Genomic DNA, 26,317 nt, shown 5'->3' on the forward strand with positions numbered 1-26,317 from the left:
TACTAACAAATAAAAAATATGGTGCGCTCTCATAATCAGATTTTTAAAATAAATGTTTTCTTTATAGAAAATGTCTAAAAGAACATGTGATTATTTTTAATTATTTGAGTGACTATAAAAGTTTAAAATGAGAAAAATAAGATAATGTGAAGTCAGGTAAACACTGCGTCTTAATAGGAACATGTCAAACTGCCCTGGGCAAGCTTCGTTCTTCTGAATGAAGTAATACAGAAAAAGTCCATTAGTTTAATGTGTTAGTTTGCAAGCCACTGAAAAATCTTAGCCATGTCAGTGAATTAACCCAGACACATACTAGAAGACGCCCCACCGTGGAAAGCTGAGATGCCCACATTACATAAGCAACACTGTCCTCACATCAGCTAATGTATTTTTAAAGAACTGAAATTTTTATTGCTTTTTTTTTTTTTTTTAGAATTCCTCCTCTTACTGCACCCATCTCACCACCCACATGCTCAGCTCAATCATCTCATCAAAGAGAGAGTGAAACTGTTTTTCTCTAGCCTCCCCCTATTCCCATCTGAACAGAGTTCGCTTGAAACCCATTCATCAACCAGAAAAAATCTCAACTAGAACATCTTAAAAACACACAGAGAAAGATAAACAGAAAACTGAATTACACTTTCTTGGACATTTCAGCCCCCAGTGGGCTTTCAAATTCCATTTTGGGTCATTATTGGGTAGCTTCATTGATTCACTACCAACCAGTCACCTCGTGGTTTCAAACAGAGCTCTCAGTCTGCAAGAATGAAGATGTTATCACCGAGAAAGTGAAGGGCCTGGGAGACAGCTGGTTGCTTTTACAGGGACTGACATATCTGGAACAAGAATCGGCCTGGCTTCTGAATGTAAATAGGAATTAGTAAGGTAGACGCAGAACAAATAAGCACAGTGATTGAGAGACGTTTCCCACAAAGCAAGTTCCCGTAGAGGAGGGGAAAAGACCAGACACCTGAACCCTCCGTAGGATCTCTCCCAGACTCAGAGTTAAAAGGAAAACAGGCTTTGGAGTTGACAACCCTGATTAAGCATGTTGGTTCGGCCACCTCATAATGCTATATGCCAGGCAAGTTACAAAATGCTGAGTCTCCATTTTCCTGCTGGGGAAGTGGGTACAGTAACACCTAGCTCACAGAGTTGTTGGGTGTAATTTGAACTAACACAGGAATTCATGTCTGGCCAATCTTGAGGACTAAATAAATGGTGATATTCTTTGAGGAGGGGAAGACAAGCCAGGCAGGATACAGTGAACATTTTTAGAAGGGAGATTTCCAAATATTATCTTTTAATCCCAGAGGATCAGGCAACATCCACCAACCAGAGCAGGACAGACCAGTTGAATTCACTGTCTAGCTGTCTCCATCCAGCTAGAGGTCAGGGTTACTCTGGTCTTTCCAAGGAAGAAAGCAAGGATCCTGTTTTTAGATCAGCCTATGTCCCTCACTAGCCTCATGCTCTTTGGCGTCTTTTTCTACAATTTTCAGGATAAGTAATGTAGATGATTACCCATGAGGGTAAGCGTCTACGTGTCATCAGAAAATCTGATTAAACACCCACCCATGGCTGTGGTTTGAGAGATTTTGAGGCACAGACCAGAAAATAAACAGGGGAAGGGATTAAAAAGAACAAGAATTACCAGTTGGAAATGGCATCCTTCACGGATGGTGCATTTGAGTTATTGGAGTTTAATCATAAACCCATCCTTTGGAAATGCAAAACTCACTGATGTGCAGGGCTTGACATTTTTCAGCTGATGCGCTCCCTGCCAAATGAGATCTCACTTGCCTGAGTGGGGCAAACAGGGATACCAAGGTCGTTTCCAGGGGCCTCCCTGGGTCATTTCCCATCACTTTGCATGCCAGCACACTTTCTGTCTCTCTTTTTCTGTCTCTCTCTCTTTCTTTCTGGTGATACACACACACACACACACACACACACACACACACAAACACACACACAGCCACAGATTCCCGTAAGAATGATAAAAGCAATGGCTAAAGCAAACTGACAAACAGCCTTCCCGAAGTAAAAGGCTCATTGGCCCAGAAGGAATCTCAGACATCATGTCCCCTATCTGTCTGATAAGATTTCATCTAAAATCTTTCCTGGCTGAGTGGAGATCAGGCCAGTCCAAAAGATCACCATAAAATCGATTTCCACATATTCATTCATTCATCCATCACAACAACAGATACGTATTAAATGGTAAAGATAATAATAATAGAAGCGTGCATTTATTAAACCCCTACAGTGCACCAAGCATAAGGGTGAGCAAAGCAGGCACTTGGCACAGAGCTAAAGACCTTCCATAGGAGGAAGATATTAAATAAATAACTGCAAATAAAAATGGATAGTTACAACCTCTAGCAAGTGCTGTGAAAGACAGGAGGTTCAGAGAACTCTAAGAGTGGCCAATGTGGAGCCCTGCCTGTATCTAGGGATAATCTTGGTTTGTTCAAGGAACTAAATGAAGGCCAGGGTACTCAGAGCAGGTGGAATAAGAATCTAGAGACATGGGCAGGAGCTAGACAATACTGGTCTCCCTGAGCATAGGAAGGATTTTATTCTTTATCCTGAGAGCAGTAGGAAGGTTATCCATGGAATTAAATCTTAAATAAGGAGGACAGCACAGGGCTAGCTTACATCCGCTTCATCAGAGCATGGGCCTCTGGAGTCCAGGGTTGCAGACTTAGACCCCCTTAAAGCTAAACAGTATCACAGAGAGAAAACATTCTCTATCCATCCCCCACACCAGGCAGACACCCTTTCTCAGAGGCTGTTTATGGGTTACAATCATTTGAATTTGACACATTTATTGAGTTACCCCCACCTCTACCCAATGTCTGACCTAGTGTTGGCAGCTGGGAAGACGCAAGTAGACACAGATAAATAAACCAAAATCTAGGACAAAATATTACAGGTGCTAATAAAAGAGGTACTGAAAATGCAGCCAAGAGGGGCAGCAAGGTTCGACCAAAAGATACAGGGCCTGGACCCTGGGCTGTAGTCATGACTGTGCCACTTATGAGCCGTGTGACCTTAGGAGGACACCTCTTTGAATCTAAGTCATTTTGTGGCCCTGAGAGCAAGTTTTGTGCATTGAAAAGACTAATGACGAGTTTATCTTGAATTTTAATAGTCAATTTACTAAAGTTATAAATTTAAAAACTTATTTTCTCTTTGGGTTTCACATTCAACTTATTAATCTTTATTTTCCCTTACAAATGGAACAAATTTTAATGTCACCTTCTTTAGTCACTTTTAAAGAGTCTTTAACCAATGCTTGATTATATTTGCAAACTTAGGTAATTACATTTCTTCAAATTGTCTAAACTACATTCAGAAATTCAATTTCACTTTCAGGGCCCCAATTGTCTGATCAATTAATGTTCCCAAATACTTAATCTAATAAATTATGCTTATAAATATGATTGATATGAATTTCCATTTAAAGTTGTATGGCAATAATTTATTAATATACATTTTAAATTAGGATAACATAAATATTGTTTTATCTTAAATATTACAAGTATATAGAAATGCCAAATATGGTCTGACTCTTAGTACAAAAATGTTTATATGATGCTTTGAATCATCATTTATATATATAGCTAAGATTTCCAGGAAATTAAAGATACTTACCCAGTAAGAAACACAAACATCATCTTTGTTAACTGAAATTACCTTTCAAAGAGCTGTTAGGCTGGACATAAGATTTGGAGATTCAGACTTCCTTGTGATGGCTTTTACAAAAACTAAGAAAACTATCAAATCATCCAAAGAAATGTGGGGAGTTGTAATTGTCAGAGATGTTGGTGGCCTTGATGTGACAACTGAACTCTATTTTTAGTGGTTATATCAATGGTTTTATAACTTCAAAGGAGGCATGGTCAAATCACGGGACTCAAGTTATACGAAACCCCTGATTCAGCCATCTAGTCACAGATACCTGAAACTCCAGCCCAGCTCAATCTCTTGATTAGACTACGTATTTTCTTTGGTTCCTAAGATCTCTGTATGTCTCTTCTGGCTCATGTTATAGACTCTTGAATGCAATAGAATCTAAAAATATATGTGAATGTCTTTTCAGTCTAACTCTAAAGATCTTTGTGCTTAATGGAATCCTGCATTGTTTCGCTACTGAATTTTGGATATCTCACATAACTTTGTCTGACTTGTAGCCACAATGTATGAAGTCAATCTGCTTACAACTTCTTGTCTCTGGGCTCTGTGTCTCTTAGGTGCTGAGAGTTATAGAATTGTTAAGAATTAAATGAGAAAATGCACGTGAAAGTCACTTGTGAGCCATAAAGCACTGTACAAATATTAGCACCTAGCAGAGAGTGAAGCACTGAATGGGCATTTAAATATATGGATAGATAGATGAGATAGATAGATAGATGATAGAGATAGACAGATAGATGATAGAGATAGATAGATAGATGATAGATAGATAGATAGATACATAGATAGATAGATGATAGAGAGAGAGAGAGAGAGAAATATGATGAATGCACCATGAGAACATGTGGAAATGAGAGATTACTTCCAGCCAGGCATCCAAGGAAAGCTTCACAGAAAATAGGGCATTTAGATGGACCCTGACAAATGGGTAGGATTTTAACTGACTGGCAATAGACGGGAAGCCTGCAAAAGTCCATTTGGAAATATGTACAGAAGGCACTCAGCATAAAGCTGGCATTGAGTTTAAGAGTCAGGGCTCCTCAGGGCACACTATATTCTTCTATTCACGACCTTTCTGACCCTCCTACACTTCTCACTTCCTGTATTTTAATGTGGTTTTAATTCTACATCTTTATTACTTAGGTAAGAGTATTTTCTCTTACCAAATAGAAAATACTCCAAGAGGGTGCTGAGGGAGGCCCAATGCTCTCTCCTAAGTAGGCTGACAACATTGTCTAAATTGTTAGTTCTGTCCATTATAAGGGGTTCCCATAACTTCAGATATAAGGACTTCTGAATGATAAATTAGACAAATTTGCATGAAAGTGGTACTGGTCCTAGGTAAGAGAAAATCATCTAAGAAGCCGTCGCAAATGTATAATGACACTTTGGGGTACATTTGAACTTCAATCCAGATGATTCAGGTATACGGGCAGACTACTTCTATTCCTTGACATTTGTAGCAAATTACAAAATACATATATGCCAAAATAGTTTTTGAAATTATGATATGTGTTAAATGTTTATATTTAACAAAGGTATACTTCTAATGTTAAAAAATACAATGCAATATGCTTAGGTTATTCAAAAGTTAATTTAGGATTTATGTAATATGTTAATTCACAGTATACTGTAGGCATTTTGTTCAGTAATGGCATATCAGTTTAATTATGAACATCTTCCTCTTTCAAACCTATATGTGCATTTCTAGACAATGTTAAAAGCCTAACTTTGAAAGCTTTAGGTCTCTGTGCTGCTCAAAGCCAAATGACCTCCCTAGCAAGACTTTCACAGGTCAGCAGTCTACTAAGTGGAAACATTATTCATTCATTTTTATCGCACGTGTTGTTCATCTGTCTAGTGAAGCTTAATTGTCATTATTTACAAAGAATAAATGACTGCTTGGGAGCTCTGTGTACCCCAGTGAGCCTTGGACTGACTAGTAGGCTTCCCTGTAGGATGATCAATCAGAGGGATCCTCCAAGTTCCTCAACGGGGAATTCATTTGTCTAGGGCCATCCAATTTCTTTAGAGAATAGCCTTTCAATGTGCCTGCCTTGGGGATAGAGCCTAGCTCCTAGAAGTTCCATTGCAAAGGTGGAGGGCCACCTGTTCAGAAAGCAGACATTAAACCTCTTGTTTCCAACACCACTCTTTACTCCTACTGCTACTCCTTATACCTTTATTTTTTCATTTCCTGATCTTTGCCCACGTTCTAAAGGAAAGATGAGCCCTCTCTTCAGTTGAAGTGTCTAAGCTATAGTTTCCTGTCTCTTGTAGCTTCAGCCTTCCTTACACTTTCTAGAAATGTGTTCTCCCTCTGCCAGGAACATGCATTCCCAGAGATCTCATGACTGGTGCCTTCTCATCATTTAAGTCTTAGCTCAAACGTCACCTCCTCAGGAAGGTCTCCTATCTAAAGTAGCTCTCCATCCCGAGCCCTTTCCACCTCCACCTCCACACCCTGACTCCTGTTTTTCATAGGGCATTTGTCACTGTCAATTACATCTCGCTCATTCATTTGTTGATCCTCTTCATCCCCCAACCAGAATTCATTTTCCAGGAGAACACAAATTTTGTTTGTAAAGTTCTGCATTATCATCAGACTTTAGGCACCTAGCAAATAGTAGGTACTCAATAAATGCTGGTTAAATGAATAGAATCACTCATTTGTTCATTCAACAAACATTCATCAAAAGTGTATTTGGTACCAGGAGTTGTGCCTATAAAGGAGAATTTCATTCATTTATGCAGTGTCTTCCTGCTTCCCTACCTCTTCCTGCCTCCTCTGCCCACACTCCCCGTCAGTCCGCGCGCACACACACACACACACATACACACACACACAGAGGCTGGCTCTGTCTTTGCTGCCAAGTGGCTGGCCCAAAATAAAGAAACCCAAAAATGGGGTGACCTTGTACCCATGGCCAACTGTAATGCAGAGCAGAAGGTGGCAGCCAGCCAGACAATGGAAGCTGAATGTTTCTTGGGCTCAGCCTAGTAAATATTCAACTTTAATAAAAGCCACGGTCCAGTGAGCAATTAGAGAAAGAGGCCCAGGTGTCACTGGAGAGGGTTGTTCTTATTTACAAGAACACATGGAGCCTGGTGAGCAGGCAGCCCTCCTCCTTGGCCTTGACTTTATCATAGCAAACAGGCCTGACCAAGAGCTTTCCTCCAGATACTTGCAGCTGGCTGGGAAATGAGTGTGATAGTAAACACATGTTGCTTCGCTTGTGACCTGACAAATCAGATTACCTGCCTCAGACGCACGTAGGGGCTTTATGGTGAGGCTATCTAAAAATCAAGCTTTCTGAATGTACAACTGGTTTGTTGTTTGTTGGGGTCTGAAATTGCTCAGAACGCCTTGCAGTCACGTGGAACAGAATATATTTTATTTTATTGTCTCCCATTCCAAAGGAGCTAACACCAGCCTTGTTTGTGTCAAGGAGCCCAAACATTATCATTCAAAGGCCGTATTTACAAACGAAGCAGGATGGCCATAAAACTGATGACCTTGCTGCTTCTGGAATCTCATAAAAAGTTTCCAAGCTGCTCCTCCCCAGAGCAAATAAGGGTGTTGCAGTTGCTAGTCCCCTGGCAGGGTTCCAGCTGGGGCTATTACATTCCTCCCTCATAAATACAGACTTGTCTGCCTGACAGGGTGCTTAACTCTAGAGGTGCTGCTGTGTTTGGAGCATTTAAACCCAGAGGCAGGGGTGACACAGAAAAAGAAACAAAAGGCGTCAGAGTTGTGGGAGAGCAGGTAGGGAATGGTGAAAAGAGGCAATGTTGATTGAGAAGGTGTCATGTGCCAGGCACTGTGCAAATGATTATTTATGTATTTTCTCATTCAAACTTTGTAACTTACTCATAGGCCAGCCCTCAGTGGAAGTGTTAACACATGTGCCCATGTATTGAAGGTCAAAAGACGCATGCCAACTACATTTGGCATTTTTGTTGGGGTCGCAGTGGATATTGTTTATTAAATGTGTGTGTTTTCCAATGGTCTTTGTGGTAGAAATGACCCATTGATACAAATGCAAGAGTCAATGGGCCATGTGTCTGGGTAGGGCTTCCAGGAATCTACTGTTTGAAGCTCTTTGAATGAGGATGATGTGAATCTTAGGAGAACCATTTTATAATCAAAAGGGTGGGGCAGGCGTGGTAGCTCACACCTGTAATCCCAGCACTTTGGGAGGCTGAGGCAGGCAGATTACCTGAGGTCAGGAGTTTGAGAGCAGCTGGCCAACGTGGTGAAACCCCATCTCTACTAAAAATACAAAAATTAGCCAGGCATGGTGATGTGTGCTTGTAATCCCCGCTACTTGGGAAGCTGAGGCAGGAGAATCGCTTAAACCCAGAAGGCAGAGGATGCAGTGAGCCGAGACCACGCCACTGCACTCCAACCTGGGCAACAAGAATTAAACTCTGTCTCAAAAGAAACAAACAAACAAACAAAAAACAGGGTGAGAAATGGCAAAACAAACAGAAGAGCCTAAAATATGGATAGCACCGTGGATAAGTTCCCTCACCCCAATCTGCCCATGCTGGGCTCCTTGTCACCATAAAAAAATAAACCCTTCCTTGTTGTGCCGGACACTCTAAGGTGACCCCCATGATCCCCACCTGCTGGTGGTCATGTCTGTATGTGCTCTATTCCCCTTGAATATGGGTAGGGCCTGTGACTTGCTTCTAACCAGGTGGCAAAGGGGATGGAAAGTGACTCTGGTGCTTGCGTCATGTTATGCAAAGCTTCTTAGCAGGCTTACTCTCGAGATTCTCCCTGCTGACTTGATGAAGTAAGCAGCCTTGCTGGGAAAGCCTACATGGCAATGAACTGCAAGTGGCCTCTAGGAACTGTGAGTGGGCTTTAGGAGCTAAAGTTAGCCTCCAATCAGCAAGAAGCCAGGGCACTTAGTCCCACCGCGGCAAGGAAATACATTCTTGCCAACCATTTGAATGAGCTTGAAAGTGGATTCCTCCCAAGTCAAGCCTCCATATAAGAATGCAGCCCACCTGACACATTCATAACAGCTGGTGAGACCCTGAGCAGAGGACTCAATTAAACCATGCCTGGACTCTTCATCCACAGAAACTTTGAGACAATCAATGCATGTTGCATTAAGCCATGATGTTTGTGACAATTCGTTATGCAGCAATAAATGACTAACACACTCCTTTACACAGCTCTAGTCAGCTTTTCCTTATGTGCAGCCAAACTAATAGAGTTGGTGGATACACAGATGATCGTCTAGGGAGACCTCCCAAAATGGGAGGAACGGTAACTGATGCTTAGAGAAGGTAGAAAAGCAGGGATTGTCAGCAACTGAAGAGACAGCTACAGTCTTAGGGATTTTTCTCCCAAGAGAAAAATTGAGTATTCTCATTCAGAAGGCCTTTAGCTGCTAACTATGTAGATGCTCTCCAAAACATCATAAGTGATTAAGAAATAGGAAAAAGAAAGTTTGTTTGATAAACCTGTGGGGTAAGTTTTTTCACTGACTAAGGTAGGAGAGTAACAGTTTCTTTTGATATTCAAGCCTCTTTGTAAGCAATTGGCTGCCTTCCATTCAATTATCAAGATGTGCCATAATTTACCAAGTCCTTCCTCTAATCACAGACTATTTGAGATGCCTTCCATCGCTAAGATTTTTCTTTTTTTCTTTGAGACAGAGTTTCACTCTTGTCACCTAGGCTGGAATGCAATGGCGCGATCTCGGCTCACTGCAATCTCCGCCCCCAGGTTCAAGCGATTCTCCTGCCTCAGCCTCCCAAGTAGCTGGGATTACAGGCACCTGCCACCATGCCTGGCTAATTTTTAAAATATCTTTAGTACAGACGGGGTTTCACCATGTTGGCCAGGCTGGTTTTGAACTCCTGAGCTCAAGTGATCTGCCCACCTTGGCCTCCCAAAGTGCTGGGACTACAGGTGTGAGCCACTGTGCCCGGCCCCATCTCTAAGATTTTTAGATTTGTTGGAAATAGTTTTGAAATCCAAACATAGCAATACCATACCAGCTGGCATCTTGTGAGCACTTACTCTGCAAAGTGCTGTGTCAAGCCCTTCACTTGGATTATCTCTTTCATGCTCACATCCATCTTGCAAGGTAGGAATGATTATTAGCCCCACATGACAGAAGAGAACACTGAAAGGTTCAGCAGCCAGCCAGCAGGGGGCAGGGTTCAAACACAGGCAGTAGCCTCCATATCCAAGTTGTTTGTACACTGGAAAATAGAGAAAAACAGTAATAAGAAGGGGAAGGGAAAATTTTCCTTTACTCCAAACACCCGAGAACAACTACAGATAACTTTCTGATATATTTCCTAATAACACAGAAATTAGACTAAATATACAAATGTATATCCTGTATCTATTTTTTTTTTCAGTTACTGTAATGCTTTCAAGGCTCCTCGTAAGCATTGACCACCTTCTATTCCATTGTCAAGATGTGCCATAATTTGCCAAGACCTTCCCCTAACAGCAGACAATGTGAGATGCCTTCCATCTAAGGCTATTACTAATAATGCTGCACTAACCATCTTTGTGCATAAAGTTTTTTTCCACATTTGAAGTTTTCATATGAGGGTAGAATTCTCCAAGTGGTATGATCGAGTCAGAAAGGATGAGTACACCCTTAAGGGTATTGACACTCCCTGGTCTGGATGGCTCCAGCTCAACGATGCCACAAGAAGTTTGGGAGACAAGAGAAGGAAGACCTGCGTCTCTCAAACAGGAATGGGCCCTTCCCATGAACATTCCTGTCTTCAAAAGGGACATGAGGGACTATTTACCTTTAGAAGGCCAGATTTTTATTGTCATCGGGAATACAGTGCTTCTTCCAGACGCTATAAAATTCAAGCCTAATATTTGGTAAACTTCCCTAGTGTTTGTGTTTCGTAAACTGTCTCCCAGCTGTAGCCTCAGCTCTCTTTATATGTTCCTAAATAAACACCAGGTCCTGCTCACTGCCTTCTGGTCAGAGCAGAACTCTGCTGTCACCCAGCCTCTTGGTTCTCATTGGTACCCACCATATTTTCCATTATTTTCTAGACGCTCAAAAGAACAAAAGGAGTTTTTAACCCTACAGGCACAAAAATGTGCTTCGTGTTTTAGGGAAAATAAGTGAAACTTAAAAAAAAAAAAAAATTCATTGTGATGGCTAAATGAACCAGGAAAAGCAGTTCTCATTCCATCTGTTGCAGCTCTGTTTTAAATTAGGATGATGGAGCCAGCTATTTGAATGGAAAGGGACCCTACGACACCTAATAATGAAAATACCTAGCATTTCCTGAATGTTTACTATGTGCCATGCACTGGGCTAAGTATTTCGCATAGACTGTGTCCCATAACCTCAGCACAACCCTATCAGCTAAATAGACTAATTTTCCCTGTTTCACAGATACTGAAACAAAGAGATGGAGAGATAAATGACATTCCAAGGTCCTACAGCTATTTGGGCCTTTCATTAGAGCCACAATACATTTTAGAGACCAGTGAGGTCTTAACTCTGCTCTAGGGCTTCTAGGACTACTGTAGGCACAAGCGCTGTCCAAAAAGGGAGAGTCAGAGAGAAAGACTCCCACCCATCTTACTTTTCTTTCTCCCTGTGGTAGACAGAATAATGGCCTTCCAAGGATGCCCATGTTCTAACCTCTAGAACCTGTGATATGTTATCTTACACGGCAAAAGCAACTTTGCAGATGTGACTAAGTTCAGGACTGGGAGACAGCGAGATTATCTAGGATTATCCAAGTGGGCCCAATCTAATTACACAGGACTTTGAAAATACAGAACCTTCCCCAGCTGTGATCAAAAGGAGTTGTGATTGTGGAAGAATGATCAGAGAGATGCAATGTTGCTGATTTTGATGATGGAGGAAGGGCCATGAGCCCCAAAACTGGAGTTTCTAGAAACTGGAAAAGGAAAAAAAAAAAAAAAAAAGCTGCTACCACAGAACCTCCAGAAAGGAATTCAGTCCTGCCAACATCTTGATTTTAGCCCAATGAAAGCCATGTGACTTCTAACCTGTTCAACTATAAGATGATAATCGTGTGTTTTGTTTTGTTTTGTTTTGTTTTGTTTTGTTGTGAGACCAGAGTCTGACTCTGTCTCCCAGGCTGGAGGGCACTGACGCCAACTTGGCTCACTGAAACTTCTGCCTCCTGAGTTCAAGAATTTTCGTGCCTCAGCCTCCCAAGAAGCTGGGACCACAGGCATGTGGCACCATGCCTGGCTAAGGCTGGTCACGTTGACCAGGCTGGTCTCAAAGTCCTGGCCTCAAGTGATCTGCCTGCCTTGGCCTCCCAAAGTGCTGGGATTACAGGCGTGAGCCACCGTGCCCCGTCCAATAGTGTGTTGTTTTAAATGACTTAATTTGTGGTCATTTGTTATGACAGAAATAGCAATTTCGTATACCCCTGTGTTAGGCAAATCATCTCCACTATGTTTTTGAGATTGATTTTCAGTGTGATCTTTTATTTGGGAAAGAAAACAAAGGGGACTTTTCCTGGTTTTTTTTTTTTTTTTTTTTTTTCAAAGTTGAAAACTAATTCCTCTTTTTTTCGCTCAGAAGAATAATGCTTATGCCTGGAGACAGAATGGGCTTTTTCTGTGGTCACTCCATGACAGGCCATCAAGCCCAGTGTTTACTCAACTGCAGCACCACTGAGTGCTCAGGAACCTCCCCCTCTGAGTCAGGGCTACAACTATGGGCTCTGATGCATAATCCAGCACTAAATATTTGATGAAAAGCTTTGTCACTCAGCCATTCAACAAAAATCCCTCAGGATGGATCAGACAGTATACCATGCATTAGCAATGAAGGGATGAATGCACCTCAGTCCCATCACTGGGAAACTCAGGCACTTACATTACAGTGACTACAATTATGATATGCAGGGCAGGTTCTATGGTTTGTTTGACCCCTCTAAACCTCATGCTGAAATGTGATCCCCAGTGTTGGAGGTGGTGTCTAATGGGAAGTGTTAGGGTCATGGGAACAGATCTCTCTCAATGGCTTGGTCCACTCCTCATGGTAATAAATGAGATCTTGCTTTATTCATTCCCCCAAGAGCTGGTTTCTAAAAAAGATCCTGGCACCTCTCACCTCTCTCTCTTGCTTCCTTTCTCATCATATGATCTCCGCACAGCCATCTTCCCTTCCCTTTCCTCCATGATTGAAAGCTCCCTGAAGCCCTCACCAGAAGCAGATGCTGGTGCCATGCTTCTTGTGCAGCCTGAAGAACCATAAGCCAAATAAACCTCTTTTCTTTATAAATTACCCAGCCTTGGGTATTCTTTGACAGCAATGCAAGCAGACTAAGATGGCAAGACAGATCATAGACAAAGGCTACCTAGCTCAGTCCTACCTAGCTCATTTCCAGGAAATGACATCTAAGATAAGGCGTGAAAGATAAGTGAAAATTGACCAGGCATAGAAGAAAAGAATATTGTTTTGTGTAGTAGCAATAGCAGGGAAAGAGAGAAGAAATGGATAGCTTCCATGAGTCAAGAGAATGGTTGAAATACAGGTTTAAGGAGATGGTGGTCAGGATAGTGGAGATAAGAGAAGTAAACCAGAGTGGGTACAAAAGGCCTTGTGAGCTAAGTTTAAAATTCTCTCGAGTTTACTATCCCTGAATGTCCATTACCTGATGGCAAGGGGAAGCCATGGAAGGTCTACTGTAAACTGACACAGAGAGAAACCAAACACAGGGCCAGGACAGAATAGGGACACAATAAATACCTGTTGATTCTGAATTCAAGTTGGTGATTCATATAATCAAGGTGTGTGAAAAGTGCAATGGGAGCAAGGAGGAGGGACGGGCTAGCTCTACCTGCAAGGGATGGGAAGATTCATATGCAGGCAAAGTTGGCTTGGGCCTTAAAGGGTGAGTACCACAATGGGTGTGTTAAGTGACTTGTTATTTTTCTCTGCAATCTTTAATTAGCACACACTGACAGTCTTTGGAGTCCATCACATTCTCAAAGACCTTCGTGCCTTGAAAATCCTGCAAATTCACACCTCTATTTCTAGTTTTTTTATTTTGTACTAATGATGTGTCGTCATAGTATAATGTTGGACTAGCTTTCCAAAGGCATGTGGTAGAAACTGTCCCCATCCCCGACAACCTTCTTCCTTACCAAAAAACATTATTTTTATTCAAGACAGAAAAGTGCCAGCCCTGGGTTGGTGGGGGTTAAATCATGATTGACCTAAGTCAGCCATGACTATTTCATTAACTTGCCAGACATTTTTCCAGGCTCCCTTGCATCTAAGGGCAGTTATGGGACCCAGTTCTGGTCAATAATATTCTGGTCATTTAGATATAAGAGTGAATCAGCTGGGAGGGCTTCTGGGATACTTTTGTTTCCTCACTGATAAAATGACATAGTCATTCCAAGAAAAGGATTTTTGCCACGCCACACTCCCACTCCTTGTCACCTCTCTGCTTTTGAATACTGTTGTGATATCTGGAGACATGGCAGCCATCTTGAAACCATGAGACAACAAGAATCAATTACTTACATAAATATGGAGATGAAAAAGTGTCTGTCAACTCAATAATACTGTGGAACTGCTGTTCTCACTTTAGACTACTTACCTCCAGACTTCCTTTATGTGAGATAATCAAGCTGATATGGTGTGGGCCACTATCAGTCAGGGTTTTATTACTATAGCCAAATACATTTAAAATTATATAGATGTTTCCAGAAAGAGGACTACCTTTCTTCTCACCAGCATTATGTAGCTCTAAGACTATCAATAAAGTGGCCAACTAGCCACATGAAGATGCAAGATACTGTTTTCCCAATCCAGAAAACAGAAAACTTTCTTCCTTTAATCTTCCCTTCCCAATAATGACTCTTCCTTGGCTAGGAGGAGATGTTTGCACTTCAGATTTCATACTTTCAAATATCACCTATTGCTTCATCGCCCTTTATATTTGGCCAGGCCTTTATTCGTGGTGGTCATTCTGGAGACCCCAGCTGGCTAAGAAAATTGAACTTGTCAAAAAATCAGAGTGAGATTCTCCTTGGCAACTGCAAAGGTAAGCTGTCACCAGCCCTGTCAACAGTCACAGCAGAAAGAGAGCTATTTATTCATCTAAGACCTTCATGAGTCACAGTCTAAACATTCTGCAAACCCTCCCTGGCAAGTCATACCCTGCCCTAGTCTCTGGGGAGAATGCTTCCCACCCAGAGCCACTTCAACACAACAGACTCTTGGCTTTTGGCTGTCTAATCTTTGGGCTGCACAAGTGGTTGTGTTATTAATGACTCTGAGTCATCATATAGGGCATTTCATCTGGAGTGTGTGTAAAGAGGAGGAAGATGGAGGCCTACTGTAGCCCAGACAAGAAGTGAGGCTTCCCCTTGCTATGCCTCTGCCTCACTGTGTGCCCTTCAAAATGCAACCTATTTCCTGCATTATAAGGGTTCAAATCTCTCCACTTCTTGGTTACCTCCTTTTTTTTTTTTTGAGATGGAGTTTTGCTCTTGTCACCCAGGCTGGAGTGCAGTGGTGTGATCTTGGCTCACTGCAACCTCTACCTCCCAGGTTCAAGTGACTCTCCTGTCTCAGCCTCCCAAGTAGCTGGGATTAAAAGCACCCACCACCAAGCCCGGCTAATTTTTAGTAGAGACAGGCTTTTGCCATGTTGGTCAGGCTGGTCTCGAACTCCTGACCTCAGGTGATCCACACGCCTTGGCCTCCCAAAGTGCTGGGATTACAGGTATCGGCCACAACGCCCAGCCATGACCTCCCCTTTTAATGCCCTCTTGTTTGTCAGTGTCAATCAGCATTCGAAGAACTTAACAATACTCAAGTGGGTTCGCACAGTGCTGAGGTGAGAGAGATGGTAGACAAGGGCTCTGTTTTATATATATATATATATTTTTTTTTTTTTTTAATTTTAAGCCTAGATTTTTAATTACACTTTTTCATTTTTGTTTTAAATTTCTGCTCCATGCCAGTGTATACAGTGAATATGACCATCCCCTTTGAATCTGAGGCCTTGATGGCACCTTCCATGCAAAGCTTGACTCCGTGTATGTGGTTTAGTTGTTACTTCTTTCAGGAAGTCTCTTCTGATTTATTTAAGTGGTGCTCCATTTATGAGTCCCTATAACACCTTCTACTTCTTTAACAAAAGAGCTTATCATACTGGTAATTTAGTCACTCTTATGATTGCAAGGTCTGCGAGAGTAGGGTCTATCTCGTCACCTATGTCAAGAGCATTTTCTGACACGTAGTGGGCACCTCAAGTAACATACAGTGAGTGAATGGGTAGAGGGGCCACCTTCTACAGCCTTCTACAACTGAGCAAATCCCAAAACTGGCCTTCAGGCCCCCAAACTTGCACTAAGCTTGCTGGAGAAGATGGGGAGAGGACTGATCAGAGGAATGTTTCTGATATTCTATCATTCTGTGGTGATGGCAACATCAATACCTTGTGGATATGGACCAAGGCTTATACTTTTCTGTCCAATAAAAGAGAATCTGGCTGGCCACAGCGGCTCAAGCCTGTAATCCCAACACTTCGGGAGGCCCAGGCAGGAGGATCACTTAAGCCCAGGAGCTTGAGATCGGCCCAGGTAACATAGTGAAACCTCATCTCTACTGAAAAAAATTAAAAGTTAGTCAGATGTGTTGGCGTGATCCTGTAGTCCCAGATCCTCAGGAGGCTGTGGCAGGAGGATCACTTGAGCCTAGGAGTTCGAGGCTATAGTGAGCTATGATCGCACCACTGCACTCAGCCTGCCTGTTCAACAGAGTGAGGAAAAAATATATATAAGATGGAAAAAATCAGTCTTAATATTATAGGCTTGCTGCAGAGATTAAAGGAGATTGCATGCTCACAGTCTGTGGCACATAGTAAGTGTTCAATACATGCAACTGCTCTCTTATAAGCTAAGAAGGGACTAAAAATCAAAATCAATTTTTCTTCCTGTTATAACATATCCCTCCCACCTGAATGTCTGCCCCAGTGTGGTGTTGCCAGGGGATGCTAGGTTTTATCTGGCTATCTTTCAATGCCTAATATGCCACCTAATTTGAAATCAGCTGGCACTCACACACACAGTGTACCCTCTTTTCCATAAATTCAGATTGTACCTATTTACCTGGACTTACCAAGAACTTGCACTGTGACCTTTTCCAGATGCAGTCCAGCTTTTAAGATTTTATGTGTAATCCCCATCTCTCCTGACCTTACTGGACTTTGTATCTGGACTCTCTGGAGTATGAGTCCAAGCAGCCCTCATAGACTCTGGCATGGGTTTGTCTGCTGACTCTCCTGGCTCCCCATTTCCTCAGCTGAGACCACAGTCAACTAGCCAGCTGGCTTCCTGCCTGAACAACCAAACCCCCTGGTTCCAGCACAGAGATGCTACCCAGGAAAAGTGTATGGAATCCAGTGTCCTTGTGTTTCCTGTCCATTTCCAGCTCATGACTGGGATGGGGCTGAGACCCTGTCCTCAACAAGGATAAAACCTCCTTGGAAATGGCTATATGCCCCACACCAAAGGACAAGAAAATTGTCCATTAGTAGACACATGTGAGTGTGGGAGTGAACCCCAAGAACCTATCAATTACCCTGACCTGAAAAAACACTATCAACGTAAAATGCAGCCCAGAGAATAAACATATCCCAAATCAGTTTCAAAGTGTGATTGACACCAAATACATTCATTTTGGGGGAGCCATGTTAAACAGGAGAAGGGGGAAACTCATTGAGCACCATATGCCTGACATATTCTCACATAATCCACACAACATCCTGTAACCTTGATAGCTCTGTCTTTAAGGTGAGCTGTGAAACTCAGATCGGATTAGTAATTTACCCTAAAAGTTACATATTAAGTGGCCAAACATGGATTCAAGCCCATATCTGTCTCCAAGCCCAAGCACTCTCATTCTCCCATACTAGACATAAAAAGGTAAAGCTCACCTTCTGGAGACGATTACCAAAGAGACATAACGCCTCCCCTTGGTAGACACTCTATCCTTCTCCTTTCCCCTGCAGACTCTCTGTTGAGATCCTGCCCAGCCAACCAGCCAGCAGGCCTTATTCTTCGTAAGGCCTTTAAGAAGGCCCTCTCTACTTAGAAAGGCAGTAGCATAGAGTACAGTCATTAAATCTGGTTCCAGAGCCAGGTAGCCTAGGTTCAAATCCCGGTGCCACTACTTATTAGTTGTGTGATGTTGGACAAGGTGTTTAGAGTGTCTGTGCCTCAGTTTTCTCTTCTGTAAAGTAGGGACAATACTAGTAATCTAATCTATCGCATGGGTGGTTGTGAAGATTGACAGAGTTCATATGGGGCTGACACATATTAAGTGTTCAATGAGTTTCAGCTACCAGTATTACAAGTTAATTTTATAAAAATTTGACAAGATGTTTTCAATCTCATTGGGCAGATGAGGGAACTGAGGCAGAGAACAGTTAATATCGTGTCCATGGTCACACTGCTTATCACAGGGAAAGCCAGGATCGGTTAAAAAGAAAAGGTGGGGGGTCTCCCGATTCCTTACCCAGGGCGCTCTGTCCTGCTCACTTAACCAAGAGGCAGAAAAAGCAATTTACCTGTTAATGCAAGACATAATCTCCCCTCCCTGAAGTTCTTCCTGTCACATGAACCACAAAGAAGTCACCACCAACATCCATTTATTTATAAACCTACAACATTAGCCTCTTCACTTAAAAGCCTCTTGGTAACTTGCTGGTTAAAAGCGTTTCAGATTCTGTCAGAGAAACAAGCTCACACTGACATCTTGTCTCCATATGCCTTTGAAAACCTGCTGAGAGTCCCTTAATCCCTCGCTGAGGAACGTTCCTCTGCGCTGTGTTCTAAGGTTTCCACCGTTGGGTGTGGGTATTTTCTGAAAGCTCTCTCTTTTGAAAAATTCCCATGCTTTGAGTCATGCCAAAATCAGAGGGAAATGAATGCTGCCAAAAGTCCCAACATTTACATAAGCTCTTAATCAGCCCTCTAGTTCATTACAGTGTGACATATCAGTTACACTGCTGTTCAGGCAAAGAAATGGGGTCTCGGAATCTGCAGAGGGCCCTGGAAAATTGTGTTCTCTGAGTGGAAGTGGAGCAGGTTCCAGCTTCTCCCTTTATAAAAGTTCGATCTTGGCTGCATTTGTGTTGACGTATTTAGTAAATATGTATTGGTTTCTTAATATGGGGACCATAATAGTGGATGGAGAGACAATAATAAGTAAAAAAGATATGACCCCGACTTTATGGAACTTATAGTCTAGATGGACAACAGACACTAATCAAAGTAAGGGATACTGTGAGAGTGTGCAGCGGGGGACACAAACTTGACCCCATCTGGGGTTCAAGAAAAGCTTCTGCTAGTGAACGACGCTTCACCTGGAATCTGTAGGTTTGGACAGCAGGAATGTCTAGGCAGCGTAGTACAAAGTAGAGAGAGCAGAGGAAATGAAGATAGATGAAGCCAGTGAGCTAAATATGTCTTTATTTTAGAGCTGTGGGAAACCGCTGAGAGCCTGTAGCCACCGTGTCTAAGGGCGTCACCATCCTGATTATAATAAAATATTCTCGCTGTATTATGGTTATTTCCCTGTCATTGGCATAATAGCTACTATTTTGCTAGCACTATGTTTAAATACACACATATATATATTTACATTATATGTGTTTTTATATACATAGAGACTATATATACATACACACACACACAAACACATGGTCTCACCAATCCTCGCCCCAACTCTATAAAGAATATACTATCATTATGCCCATTTTACCGATGAAAAGAAGAAGGCTCAAAGAGGGCAAATAATCTGCCTATGACTACACAGATTAGACAAGTTGGAAGGCAGATCTCTCTGATTCCGAGGTCCAAGTTTTTAACAAGTCAATACTGCAAGTTCCCTGCAGTCGGGAGCTGGGTTTTCTGATTCTGCTTGGTTCGCTAATGCCTGGCCCACAGGCATTACAGATGTATGGAATTAACTTCGTTGCTTGTCCAAGCCTCCTGTCCCCTACTCCTCACCTAATCATAGGTGACACTTCTAAAGCCCTTACTTACTGCATGTCAGCTATGGTTCTAGTACTTCATGCATATTTTCTCATTTTCATCTTTGCCACAACCTATGAGGTAGGTACTATTATTTTCATCCTCTCCATTTTTCAGACAAGAGAACTGAGTTACAGAAGCATTAATAGCTTCACTAAGGATACACAGTAATAGGTGGCCCAACAAAGATTCTAACCCAGGCAGACTGGATCCAGAGCTTGGACTGCTAACAACTAGAGATTATTGTTCCTCTCGCAATCCAGCCACATGAATCTCCTTTATGTTTGGTGCAAAATATGCATTGTTATTCACCTCCAGCCTTCACAAATGTCAATGTCTCTTCCTATGCATTCTCCTACCCACCTAACCTCACTTTCCCTTGGGTTCCCTCCTATCCATCCTCCAGGACTCTTGGTCAGTGTCAGGTGCCCTTCCTGTGTGTGCCGCCACATCACCCTGTGCTTCCCCTTCCCAGCACTCAGCACATAAACTGGGTATTTCAACTACAGGTTCACTTGTCCACCTCCCACCCTTGACTTGAAGCTGCACAGGACACGGTCCCAAGCTGCCCAGGCATTTCTATGTCTACAAAGCCTGCAGCTTGGCAGGGGCTCTAGCATTACTGTGAAATGACCAGATACATTTATAAATAAGTGAGTAAATATTGAATAGTTTTTTGTACCCCAAAGTGGTTAGCACATAGCAGGCCTCATTCAGTGTTGCTGAATGAAGAGTCAAGTGTATAATGTTATTTCAGAATTGAATTTTTACTTGTGGTTTTCTTTTTCTCCCTCTTTGTTTTCAAAGCCCAAAGAAAGACGACAGAAGAACAAAGATGAAGGATGAGGCCGCTGGTTTACAGGAAGGGTAAAGGAAAACAACCATCCAGATTTTTCTTCCAACTTTAAGAAAAAAAAAAAACTGAGGTCCTCCTAAACCCTAGGCATTTGAGCAGTCTGAGCGGTGGCCTCCTGGACTCCTTGTCTACCTGTATCTCCTGAAGCTTGGAGCCTGCAACAGCAGGCACAGGACCTCCACTGAGAGTGCTGGAGGCTCTGAAATGGAGCGCGGAAGCTGCCGTGAGCTGTGATTGTTCCTGAGCCGCAAGGACAGTGGCTGTTCTGAGCACTTCAGGAAGTACTTGCTCCAAGGGGCCCTTCCAGCTATTGTTGTTAGGCCTGAGCATGCTTGGCTGGCACCGGGACAGGCTGCCCTCTCCAGGCCAAGGGTTGGTCCAGGGCACCGGGGGCAGGAAGGCGAAGTGGGGAGGTAGTGGGGGAGGGAGGGATACACAAACTAGGAAGGAGTCTTGGGCCTGGGCTTCTCTTTTCTTCAGGCCATTAATGCCAGGAGCCACCTGCCTCTAGGTTTATTTCTGTCTCCTCTGGCCATATACTGCACAGATTCATGATAAACCAGATGCTGCCAGTGATATCTTGACTGGGTCCATAAGAACTATCGAGTGCTGTGAAAGGGACATGGGTTTTAGAGTCCAACACTCTGGCTTGTATGATGGCTCTGCCCCCGTGTGTGCCCTTGGGCACTTCTGAATCTCCTCTTCCTCTTCCTTTTCCTCTTTCATAAAAAAGAAATGATAACCAGCTTGAGAGGTCATAAGGATGAGATAAGCTAAGATTAATGAACTTGTCAGGTATACAATGGCAGTGGGAAAATGCTAGCTTCCTCCCTTCTCCTGAGCAGCTGGACAAGGAAGGGGTGGGTGTCGGGGGAGCTTGGGCAGCAGATGTCATATTTCGATGTGTTCCTCCCTAGCTCAGGCTGCAAGGCCTGGGCACTGAGCCCACTCCAGCCTGAATTCTCCCAACAGCTGGTCAGCTTCTCTGCTTGTCCTTGCTCGTGACTCCTGACTGAACCAAGAAAAGCCTCTGCTTTGCTCCAGTGACAAAAAAATAAATAACAAGAATGATGTAACACGTGTCTCTCAAGGCCACCAGCCACAGAGAAAGTCCGGGCATTCGGATCTGTACCCCAAATCCATACCAGCATTCCAAACCAATCCCCTGCTGTCCCTCGATTCTGGAAACTCCTGTGTTAACCCTCTACCTGCGGGCAGCACTGCCTTCCCATTGTCTCATGACCAAGGCCACCAACCCTGTCACTGAGGCACAAAATTGGCTGGAGGCAGGAAATGAGTTCCTAAGCACTAAGTCTTTGCAACCTGATCTTTAGTAATAATTTATGACTATATTATACTAGTTTAATTAGTAATAGCTAATTATTAATACTAAGTAAATTACTGGTTTATTCAGCAATAAATAAACACTTACTGAGCACAATATGCCAGACGCTCTTCTAAACTCTTTATGTTAACTTATTTAATCTTCACAAACACATTTCGAAGTAGGTACTGTTCATAACCCCATTTTACAAAAGAGAAAACTGAGTTTTAGGGAGTTTAATTGCTGAACCAAGGCCCCAGAACTGGTAAGTTGCAGGTAAAATTTGAACCCATTTCTTCAGATGTCAAGTTGTGTTTTTTTTGTCTTTCCATCATGCTACTGACTCCCAAACCAAATGAAACTGGCAGCCTGGATTCTTTCAGAGAGATGTTGTAAAAGAGTTCCCCCAGCAACCTCACCTGTTAAACCCCCAAACTAGGTCTGAAGAGCAAAGCAGGAGTCTGACTGCTCTTCAAAGGCAGAGATGTCAGGAAGCACGATGTAGTGAATCCTCTTTCTGCTAGGTGCTAAGAGTGTAATCCTGGACCTGTCAGCGGCCCTCTCGGGTATTCAGGATCCTCATCTGTAAAAGGAGAAGAGAACAGTAACTTGGCTTCAGACAAGATTCCTTCCAACCCTGACATTCCATAATCCTATGAAACAGCTACCATTTATTATTTCCTCTGTGCCAGATACTGTGCCGAGTATTTCACATAATCGCAAAATCATCGCAGCCAACAAATAGCTGCGATGGAGCTGCAACTGATGGAGCACTGGTTATTTGCCAAGCTCTGCTGTATGTACTTCCCCCTGTATTATCTCATTTAATCCTCAGAACAACACTAAGAGGAAGGTATTATTATCCCCACCACCCTCAAGGACCTAAGGCTCAGAAGAATGATACAAATCTACTCAAAGTCTCCCAATCATTAACTGCTGCTCTTGGGGTTTGAGCTCAGATTTTTCTAACTCCATAACCCGTGCTTTTAACCGCTGTACTACTTCAAGTGCCCCCTCAACATCAGGCAAGGACAGACACCAGGAACAGGTTGTGTTGGTTTTGATTATCCCACTGACTCTCCATCTGCAGTTGTTTTCCTTCCATTCTGATCATCAATCATAGTGTGACTTAAATGGGTCAGAGAAGGAGTCCCCAGCTGCCATGCACAGCCACAGCAGCCACCCCACAGTCCTTTCTGTGGGCTTTCTGGGCAGCATTCGTGGAAAGTCCGATCTGTAAAAATAAACTAACAAGGTTGGGGGCGGGGTCCCCTTATTTATTTAGTCATCGCTCCCCAAGGCTAAACTGGTGGCCTGGCAACAGTGAGTATTTTCTCTGAGCTCAAAAGCCAACTCCAAGTGCTCAGGGTGAACAGGTTGGGAAACTTGAGAACCACACAGACATCAGGAAAAATTCCATGACTGGTTGTCTGTGGTCAAAGGATGATATGGCCCTGAGTTTGCTCTCCCCAGGAGAACTTGGAAGCTGTCCCCCTTTTCCACCTCCCGTCTCACTTGGAACTAAGTAAACCAAGAAATTCTAGGAAGCAGCCCAACCTGAAAGAGTTGGCTTCTCCAGGAAAGAAGAGAGGAGGGTGAAGAGGCCCAGGGTCTGTCCGTCTCAAGGGGATGGTGGGTCACAGAAGTCACTGACCAGCACTCCAGGCCAGATCTTCCTGGTGCGGCCACGGATTTTTCTAATCCTGTGGGCTGAACTGCACCCAAATGACTGCAGATGGAATCAGAGATGGAGGTCTCACCAGTCAGAGGAAAAGTATCCAAGTATCAGGAGAGGTGTTGAGGCATAGTTCCAGGAGGAGCCATCTAAAAGCAGGCAGAGTTTGAATTGAAAGAAACTTCCAACTTTAAAAAAAAAACAAAACAAAAACAAAAAAAAAAAATGCCTTTCTGTGCGGTCATTCCCTATGAGGCAGGAGAGTAGGGTCTGGAGGCAGGGAACATAAGGCCGATTCATGCTGACTTCCTAGAACTAAATCAAATGGAAACACTTCAGCTATGACAGGAAATATCCTCTCCATTTACACAGAACATACACTGAGTAAATGACTTTGTAACTTTTTTGTAACTTTACTTCTTCCTCTTCATTTACATAGGGTGTACACCAAGTAACCAATGGAAACCTCTAGAGTGTATTTACACCCCAGAAAATTCTGTAACGGGGGTTTTGAGCCCTTATGCTTGGCCTGCTCCCACCCTGTGAAGTGTACTTTCATTTTCAATAAATCTCTGCTTTGGTTGCTTTATTCTTTCCTTGCTTTGTTTGTGTGTTTTGTCCAATTCTTTGTTCAAGATGCCAAGAACCTGGACACCCTCCACGGTAACAACTGCAACCAAGGTCACCACATCGCACTACCTTACTTTGCTCCCCAAAAGCAGTTGTTAGCATTTATTCAGAATGTTCTCTGCTCTATCAATTAAAAAAAAAAAACTAGTAATTTCTGGAACAAAATCACAAATATACTCACTTTCACAAACAGTGTAGACATGTCAAGAATTCCATTTCTTATCCACAGGAGGACTAGTCTTGCCCCTTTACTCTGTGTTTTTGATTGCACTGGTCACTAAGTTTTTTCTCAGTGAAACAGCACCATATCAATACATCACTGGTATAGGTTGTTAGCTTTCAATCAGAGTGGTGTCATTTTATTCCTGGGCCCTAAGGGAATTTGGGGTCACAAGGATCTGATTTCAAACTTCAGCTCAGCCATTTTATTTCTTCAAGATCCTAAACAAATAATCTATGCTTTCTCAGCCTCAGTTTTCCCATCTACAAAAATGGAGCTAGTCCTAGTACTACCTGCCTCAAAAAATTATTATAAAGCTCAAAAGAGATAATGCATACAGAAAGCATCTGGAAACATAGTAGGGGCTCTATACATTTAACTACTTTCCCCCAACTCCTCACACTAGGCACAGGAAATATTACAGTAATTAAAAAAACAAAAAACCTTGCATCCCAAACTCCACTCCTCTAACTCTGTTTCCTAATCCCACCACCCTATACCCCAAATCCCCACATTCTGGTCCCCTGTGCTAAGAAAATATCTGAAAGTCTTCTCCTTCCCAGTGTTCATCAGGGTAGCTCCCTAGGTATATTCAAGCACAAGGCTAGGGGACCCACATTATCAAGACCCTGTGAATACATTCACCCATAGGTCGATGCTTTGCTCCATCCGATGTCTCAGACTCCAGGCCCTGCAATGATGCCCCTTCCCCCAGATGTCATAGTAGTCCTTATCAATGACGCCAGAGCAGTCATACCACTTTGGATGACCATTTGATAATCTCTCAAAGAGGATCTTATCTATTTCTGCCCAACTTCACTCCTTACCCCTGGAAAGGCATTAATACCACAATAATGATATTTTTTAGCAAAAGCGATTAAGAGTTCAGGCTCTGAAATGAAGCAACCTCAGTCTGAATCTTGGTTTTGTCTCTCCCCTGCTTGACCTTGGCAGTGTTACCTAACCACACCGGGAAGAATCATGTCTTCCATGGGATGAGGGTACTACAGTGCATACTCACAAGGCTACCATGAGGATTTGTAAAAATCATTCACTTGAAATACTTAGCACAGTACCTGAAACACAGTAAATTCATAGTATATGTATTAGTCTGTTTTTGTACTGCTGACATCCCAGAGACTGGGAAGAAAAACAGGTTTAATGTACTCGCAGTTCCTCGTGGCTGGGAAGGCCTCACAATCATGGCAGAAGGCAAAAGGCACTCCTTACATGGCAGTGGCAAGAGAGAAGTGAGAAAGAAGTGAAAGCAAAAACTTCTTATAAAACCATCAGATTGGCCAGGCACGGTGGCTCACGCCTGTAATCCCAGCACTTTGGGAGGCCAAGGTGGGCGGATCACGAGGTCAGGAGATTGAGACCATCCTGGCCAACATGGTAAAACCCCGTCTCTACTAAAAAAAATACAAAAATTAGCTGGGTGTGGTGGCACGTGCCTGTAATCCCAGCTACTCGGGAAGCTGAGGCAGGAGAATAGCTTGAACCAGGAAGTCGGAAGTTGCAGTGAGCCGAGATTGTGCCACTGCACTCCAGCCTGGTGACAGAGCAAGACGCTGTCTCAAAAAAAAAAAAAAGCATCAGATCTCGTGAGACTTATTCACTACTGAAAGACCTGTATGGGGAAAACTGCCCCCATGATTCAATTATCTCTCACCAGGTCCCTCCCACAACATAGGAGAATCATGGGAGTACAATTCAAGATGAGATTTGGGTGGGGACACAGAGTCAAACTATACAGTATACAATTGTGTTATTGTGACCTGACCATTGAAAATGTATAGACTATTAGCATTTGAAAACCCTCTCTCAAAAAAAAGGGACAAGGTTGATAAAAT

General features: G+C 42.8%; 1 long non-coding RNA gene across 1 annotated transcript; it reads right to left on the reverse strand.

The window, feature by feature from the left end:
* Window positions 1-9,585: 9,585 nt before the first annotated feature.
* LOC108581941 lies at window positions 9,586-25,646 on the reverse strand. The gene is made up of 3 exons (XR_001894882.3): window positions 23,497-25,646; window positions 22,359-22,522; window positions 9,586-9,930 (listed from the first exon to the last, which is right to left on the reverse strand). It is a non-coding gene; the product is annotated as an uncharacterized LOC108581941 (long non-coding RNA).
* Window positions 25,647-26,317: the final 671 nt, after the last annotated feature.

This window comes from Papio anubis, chromosome 12 (genome assembly GCF_008728515.1).
Source record: "Papio anubis isolate 15944 chromosome 12, Panubis1.0, whole genome shotgun sequence".
Lineage (NCBI taxonomy): Eukaryota > Metazoa > Chordata > Mammalia > Primates > Cercopithecidae > Papio > Papio anubis.